Raw genomic sequence first — 6,825 nt, 5'->3', positions numbered from 1 at the left:
TAATATATGAAAATCACAAAAATATACATTAGCTTTAATCAATTAGTTTATTTAATTAGTTAAAAGGCTAATTAAGTCGTTTTGGTAAAATAAATTTAATTGGTCGTAAGGTGGCTATTTTGAAAGATTAAATTTGCCTCTTGTTCCAAATTGGCCCAATTTTAGGGCCCAAAATTCTAGGCCCAACCGGTTTTCCCCACATTAAAATAACCCTATCCCTTCTCTCTTCTATAACCTAGCTAAGACTTTTTCCAAAAAACAAAATGAGATCCTCCTCCCTCAAACTAACCCTAGCCGGTGCACCCCTCTCTGCTCTCTTCTTCTTTCTTATCTTCTAACCCCATACTCATACGCTGGGCTACACACCTAAATGCATCTGAAAACAAATTTGAAATTTCAAAAAATCCCTTATTAGATCTGCAATTTTCAGTTTCAAAATTGAGAGGAAAAACACAAAAAATGAGTAAAGTTTCAGCTGACCTTTTTTTTTACTCAAAATAATTAGTCGTAGTGGTTGATTCAAGAGGTCTTCAATACTATTTTTCTGGTTTTTCGAAAGCTGGATTTCAAAGAAGATTAAAAAGGGTATTGATTACTAAAGTTTGCACAAGCCGTCAAAGCTCAAATTCATGGCTGTTGTTGTTGATTTGGTTGTTTCAAAAGGCTGCTAAACTCTAGTTTTTTTTCACGGCATTTAGGTATGTTCATGTTCATTTGTACATTTCTATACAACCTTATATTTGATCTTTCACACTACGTGTGCGTTTAATCATCTGAAATTCAGCATATTAGATCAATAAAGCTGCCTCCATCCCTTGTTCATTCTGTGATGTTATCTATGTGCAATTAAAAATCCCAATGTTAATCACTTGCATAAACAGCCAATCTCCGAAATATTTGTTTGCTTTATTTTACAATAAAATAATAATAATAATAATAATAATAATAATGACTTGATTTACAGTAATTAGTTTCATTTCTTCATGAAATATCTGTTTAAATTGTGCATCAATTTGATTTACACTAGGTTTGCCAAAAATCGTTTTAGTTGGTATCCTGTTGTCTGAATCTCCTATTTTAATTCTTATTTCATGAGCATGAGATATAAGTCTAAAAATCTTTTAGTTCTTGTTTGATAGCTAAAAAATAAGAAGCAGTGAGCCATTATTTTTCCATGGAACCTTTGTTCATTAGTTATGCCAATTTGGCCATTTGGTTTGTCTTGTAAAAATCAGAAACTAAATTGGATGTGCAATAATTTAGTTTGTGAGTTTAGGCCAAATTAGATACATATCTGCCAAAAGCCAAAAAAAGAAGAAGAGAAACAACAACGTTCCTATTCATTCGTGTGCCGACCCAATTTTTCTCAAACACACGAAGCTAGTTTACTCTTCTAGAATTAATTCACTTTATTTCCTCCATAATAATTCCATAACTTGCAAACCTTTACAATTAATATCAAATGTAGGAAACCAACTTATGAATATTGTAGTTTGCTTTAGGGGCGATTACTAAATAATAAATTATCGTGACTATGAGTATGGTTTCCGTGCTATGGTTGCGATACGTAAATCCAAATTCGGGTGTACATTTCATGTGACCCGACCACAACTTCGAACAATAATAAAATTCACATGTTGTAGATCGTGTGTATGATAACCGTGGTACGATTCACAACGTGTACAAAAACAAACAAGTGTAAGACTATCGTGACTCATTCCAGAAATAATTTCATAAATAAATAAAAGTGGTTATAAAATTAAAAGTGCACAATAGGTTTAAAACATGTAATAAATCAGATAATTAGTCCAATTATTAATAGTTGAGCGATCGTGCTAAAATCACAGAACTCAGGAGTGCCTCACACCTTCTCTCGGATTAACAGAATTACTTACCCGGTCTTCTGTGTTCGTAGACCATAGTTAAGAGTCAAATTTTCTCGATTTGGGATTTACAATAAATCGGTGACTTGGGACACCATAAATTATTCCAAGTGGCGACTCTGAAATAAATAAGTAATTCCAACTCGATTAATGTCACTTAAATTGGAAAAACTCTCTATCCCTATCCCCATCGGGTAAAAAGGAGGTGTGAAGTAACGACTGGTTTTAATGATAAGGCTTTAAGGAGAATATTCAGTGAATATTCCTCTAATCGGTACTATTAGAATATTTGTGGCCAATGTGCCCCTATAAATAAAAAGATAGGTAGCTACAAAGGGGAAGGAGACACTCATCGTAAAGAACAACATATTGGCATTCCCTAGATTCTTTCATTATTACATACATACAAAATACACCTTTTCCTCAAATCTTTGTCTAACTTTTCCCCCATGATCTAAGGAGATCCCGAATATTCAAAGGTTCATCAATCATTCATCATTGTTAGGTGTAACGACCCGACTGGTCGTTTTGAGAATTTGCACATCACTCGGTAGTTTACGAGCGTGAGTAGCTCCGTATAATGTATTTAACTTATGTGAATTATCGATTTTGGTTTTCAGGTTATTCGGGATTGATTTGGAAGAATGATTCTCAACTAGGGAGCTTTAAATTTAAAAGAGTTGACCGAATTTGACTTTTTAGTATTTGACCTCGGACTGGAATTTTGATGGTTTTGTTAGCGCCGTTGGGTGATTTTGGACTTAGGGTCACGTCTAGATTGTGATTTGGAGGTCCGTAGTTGAATTTGGCTCGAAATGGCGAAAGTTGGATTTTTTAGAAACTTTGACCGAGAGTGGACTTTTTGATATCGGGGTCGGATTTCAATTCTGAAAGTTGGAGAAGGCCTGTAATGTCAAATGTGACTTGTGTGCAAAATTTGAGGGCAATCAAATGTGATTTGATAGGTTTCGACGTCAGTTGTGGAAGTTTGAAGTTTCAAGTTCATTGATATTTGGATTAAGGTGTGATTCATCATTTCGATGTCGTTATGTGTGTTTTGAGGCCTCGAGTAAGTCCATGTTATGTTATGGAACTTTTTGATATGTTTGGATGTGGTCCCGAGGGGTTTGAGTGAGTTTCGGATAGGTTTGGGTTGTGTTGCGCTCGTTTTTTTATGTTTCGACGTTGTTTCTTTAAGCATAAATGGTATTACATTAAGCAAATGAGCTTCAATTTATATTTTTATTGAAGTATTAGATCTTTATCGTAATTAAGGAGCCACAGAAAAAAGAATCGTCGAATTTGGACATTGTATGGGGAGTTTATGGTTATTTTACTAAGAATAGGGTTGCCAGATTTTTCAGATTAATTACGAAATTGCCACTGATTTCGTTTTTAAAATTCTGCACTATTTCCAAATATTGAAACCAACATATCTCCTTCAATATATGGTCAAATGGAGTGACTCAAAAGCTTAACTAGACTAGAATTTCACAAGGAATCCATTGGAGGCATCAAGAAACGAGGCAAAACATTATTAAAACAAGGGTTTTGTTCATTTAATATATTTTGAGTTGGGGAGCTCGGAATTGGGAAATTTTTGAGGTGATTTTCACCATATGATTTGGGATAAGTGTTCTCTACTCAGTTTTGGTTATACTCCATGAATCTATCTTCGATTTTAGCTTTTGGTTGATGAATTTTAAAGAGGAAATTGGAGGTTTTGGCCTAAAGTTTCATAATATGTATTTTTGAGTTTTGAACATCGATTTGGAGTTGGAATTGAGTGAAACTAGTATGGTTGGACTCAAAATTGAATGGGTTATCAGATATTATGAGTTTTGTCGGGTTCCGAGGCGCGGGCCTGGGTGCGATTTTTTGCCGAATTTGGGATGTGATTTAAGATTCGATCTCTATCATTTGGAATTGTTTCCTTGGGCTTTATTTGAAGTATTTGAGTTTCTTTTGGCTAGTTTTTAGCCGTTCGAAGGTCAGTATGCGCGTGATGGCATTTTTGGAGCATCGCTTGGCTTGCTCAGTATTGTAATCTGCTTATTCAAGGTAAGTGTTTTGCCTAACTTTGTTGAGGAAATTTTTCCTTCTATTTGTCATTGTTTGCTACATGCAGGGGTGATACATATATGAGGTGACGAGCGTATATGTATGTGACGGGGTTAATCATGCTCGGGGGTAGGTTATATTATAATTGTGCTTTGTAGGATTACGTAAATTCTTGCTACATGCTTCACTTGATTTACCGATGTTAAGAACGTAGTATAAAATGTTAGTAATCAAGATTTAGCCCAATATAACTTGATCGAATTTGGTAGAATTCTGAGAATATATTGATGTGTATAATTCGGTCATCTCTATGCGAAATCATTATTACATTACTACGGCCCATGTTCACGATATACTAGACTCTTTGCTTGTGTTATGGATCATTGTGAGAATTGTGGAAGTATTTGAATAATACGGTTCTCGAGGTTTGTTAAATCATTGTTGATTTGGAAAGATGTGATTGGGATTTCTTTGAAATATCTGTTAACACTTTCCTGGATGTTATTTGTGCTTCCTGCCTTAGCACAAAGGGTGATGACGTGCCGTATTATTGAGAGTAAAAGCACGAAGGGTGATGTCGTGCCACATTATTGAGAGTAAAAGCACGAAGGGTAATGTTATGCCATATCATTTGAGAGTTAAAGCACACAGGGTGATGATGTTCCATTTCATTTATATTGTTATTTTTGTATGTTATCGGAGGTCATGGCACGATGGGTGTTTCTGTGTAGGCGAGGATGAGGAACATGCATTATTTTGATATCAGTCTTCCGTGTATATGTTCTTGTCTTTACCTTGAACTCTTATTGTCATAATTATGGATCTGATGTGATTTACTGCCATTGTTCTATCATGATCTCCATCTCAATTGTTGTTGTGTTTCTCATACTTTCTACTTGCTTAACTTGCAAATACAATGCCTATTTCCTGCTTTTATAATTACACTCATGTTGTATCTATTCTATTGCACCTTAGCATAAGCCTTCCACCATGCTAGTTATTCATGCCCTTACTTGTTAACTTATAAAGATCTTGTGTTTCCTTCTTATTTGCTATATTTGTACTTAGGCCTCCACTATGCTAGTTAATTGAAGTTGATACTCTTTGTTTTCCTATTGGTTGTTATTGCTTATGTACTTTCTGCCTAGTCTTTTACTGTTGCCCACATGTATATCCTTGTCCATTGTTGTTACTTGCGTATTTCCTACTTTGTAATTCTTGTTATGGTGTTTCTATCATCTGGTTGGTTTTTCTATACATACGTTTGGGAAGGATGAGTTGAACACACGAAGGGTGTTGTCGTGCTAATTGATTTGTCAGATAAATTTATTTATATAGTGAGGATGAGATAAAAGCACGAAGGGTGTTACCGTGCCATTTGACTTGATATCTTGGAAATACTTCTCATACCAGGAAGGATTGTAAATATTCCACTGTGAATCCTGCTAGTAATTGTTGACTGTCTCATGGAGTTATATACGGTACTTTTATCTATTATGTTGAAACTACATATACTATTAGTCTAATGTACAAGTTATAGTAATAAGCATCGTTCAACTAAAAGCTTCGTCACTACCTCGACGAGGTTAGACAAAATACTTGCAAGTATATGAGGTCGATTGTACTATTACTGCAATTTTGCACGTTCCGTACAGATTTTGGGGTAGAGCTGCTGGTGACGTCAAGTGTTGATTCGGAAGATGTTCGTGCGTTTGGTTATAACTGCCACTTATCCTTGGTAGTTTAGATTATTGCTAATCTGTTTATGTAACCTTCAAACAGAATGTGTATTTATTTGTATTAGTTTTGAAATTCCAAATCTTAGAAGCTCGTGATTTGTACTACCAGGTCTTTGTAAATTCGTAAACGCTCAATTATCTATTTCCTTTTATTTTATAACCTCAGTTGGGTTGTGTTTTTTTGTTAGTTGGCTTACCTAGTAGGTTGAGTTAGGTGCCATCACGACTTGTGATTTTTGGGTCGTGATAAGGTGGTATCAGAGCACTAGGTTCGTAGGTTCTATGAGTCATGAGCAAGTGTCTAGGAGAGTCCTGCGGATCGGTATGATGACGTCCATACCTTTCTTCGGGAGGTTACAGGGCATTTGGGAAAAAATTTCCCTTTCTTCTTTCCTCATCGTGTGGCCTTGTTTCAACTTGAAACCTACAACTTTGACTCTTCTGGATCGCTCTTATGTGATGTTGTGCACTCAATATTTGCTATGTGCTGATGGTCGGTGATGTTGTAGATGGATTACGATGGGTTATTGACGCTTGATTATCATCGCGATGTGTTGTCTAGCCTCAGAAGCAGATGTAGTTGTCTAGCCTCAGAAGCAGATGTAGTGTTAAAATCTTCTAGTCATTCATTTGTGGTACAAGGCAGGTGCATATGTCTGGTTGGTAAGAACAGATTTGGGAAGATTAGCGGGTGAACAGGCTATTGTGATTAAGGTGGTTTCATGGCAAGGTGTCGATTTGAGTAAAAACCGGTGGATTTTCTCCTACATGATAAGTTTGGATCGTGTATCTCGTATGAGGTTTTCATTAGATAGAGTTCATATGTCATCATTCCAGAGCATTTGGGGGAGTTGTTTGACTATTACAATGATTGGTGAGTGTTTGGCAGAGTCTTCGGGGTGTTCTATGACCGGCATTTCATGAGTTTTGAAGTAGCCAGCTAAATAGTCATGCAATATTGGGGCATGTTGTAAAGGTATGTTACTTTGGGTTGCCGATGAGGTTTTTTATGGCTTCGAGCTAAGTGGTGGAGTCTACTAATGATGATCGGATTGTAGGATTATGGGCTGTATCAGTTTCCAAACTGAGAGATTTCTATGTTATTTCTTTGAATGGGCATAAGCTGGTGAAGCACGGGTGGG

General features: G+C 36.0%; 1 long non-coding RNA gene across 1 annotated transcript; it reads left to right on the top strand.

The window, feature by feature from the left end:
- The first annotated feature begins 231 nt into the window (after positions 1 to 231).
- Positions 232 to 5,801, top strand: LOC142164776 (uncharacterized). The gene is made up of 2 exons (XR_012695763.1): positions 232 to 698; positions 2,504 to 5,801. It is a non-coding gene; the product is annotated as an uncharacterized LOC142164776 (long non-coding RNA).
- Positions 5,802 to 6,825: the final 1,024 nt, after the last annotated feature.

Source organism: Nicotiana tabacum, chromosome 10, assembly GCF_000715075.1.
Source record: "Nicotiana tabacum cultivar K326 chromosome 10, ASM71507v2, whole genome shotgun sequence".
In the NCBI taxonomy this organism is placed as follows: Eukaryota; Viridiplantae; Streptophyta; class Magnoliopsida; order Solanales; family Solanaceae; genus Nicotiana; species Nicotiana tabacum.
Note: the sequence above shows the minus strand (reverse complement) of the source record. Positions and strands in the feature narration are given on the sequence as shown.